We start from the raw sequence: 1,288 nt of genomic DNA, 5'->3' as shown, positions 1-1,288 counted from the left end.
TCTACGATCATCTTACCATAAACAGACTCTACCCTATGGCGCAATCTGCTTATCGTGAACATCACAGTACAGAAACTGCCCAGTTGCGAGTCAAAAACGATATCTTACTCAACATGAACCAGCAGCGTGTCACATTACTCGTGCTTCTGGACCTTAGCGCAGCATTCGACACTGTCGATCACACCATATTGCTGGACCGTCTGTCCTCTGACTTTGGCATATCAGGGCAAGCCTACTCTTGGTTCGACTCCTATCTTCGCAACAGATTTCAGTCTATCTCCATCAACGGTAAGACATCGACCAAGTTCCATACAAAGTATGGCGTCCCACAGGGTTCCTGTCTTGGGCCTCTTTTGTTTGTTCTCTATACAAGTAGACTGTTCAAAATCATCGAACATCACCTTCCTGATGTGCATACCTATGCGGATGATACACTACTGTATGTATCATTCAGCGCAGATTCAGGCTCTGAGCAGTCAGCAGCATTAGAGGCCATGCAAAGTTGTATTGTGGATATAAGGAACTGGATGCTCCAAGACAGATTAAAGCTAAACGATGACAAGACCGAGTTTATCGTAATTGGCACCAGACAATAACTTTCCAAAGTCAACGTAGATTCCTTACAGGTTGGAGAGAGCATAGTTACAGCAGTCAGCAAAGTAAGAAATTTAGGCTGCTGGTTCGATGACCAACTCAAGATGGACACGCACATTAATAACATCTGTAGATCTGCATTTTTTCATCTCCACAACATTAGGAGAATAAGAAAATATCTTAGCTCTGACTGCGCACAGACTTTAGTGAATGCGTTTGTTACCAGTCGATTAGATTTCTGCAACAGCCTGCTCTATGGGTTGAAAGGTAACCAACTACAAAAACTTCAGCGTGTCCAGAACGCGGCCGCCCGTGTCATCTGTAACATCAGCCGCTATGAGCATATTTCACATTCGTTATACAAGCTCCACTGGCTGCCTGTTAGCTACCGAATCCAGTTTAAGATATTATTGCTTGTATATAAAACTCTTAATGGCCTTGCACCCCTGTACCTATCAGAACTTATAGAATTGAAAAAGCCAGGGAGATACAACCTGAGAACCAACTCGGACACACTCTTATTGAAGTATCCTGCGTTCAAGAGTCTTACCACTCTTGGTGACCGCTCATTTACATGTGCGGCACCAAAACTCTGGAACAGTCTTCCCAAGGCAATACGATGTGCGAACAATGTAAACATTTTTAAGCGCCTCCTGAAAACGCATCTTTTCCGCGATGCATTCAGCTGCTACGA

This window comes from Montipora foliosa, chromosome 9, assembly GCF_036669935.1.
Source record: "Montipora foliosa isolate CH-2021 chromosome 9, ASM3666993v2, whole genome shotgun sequence".
NCBI classification, from domain to species: domain Eukaryota; kingdom Metazoa; phylum Cnidaria; class Anthozoa; order Scleractinia; family Acroporidae; genus Montipora; species Montipora foliosa.
Note: the sequence above shows the minus strand (reverse complement) of the source record.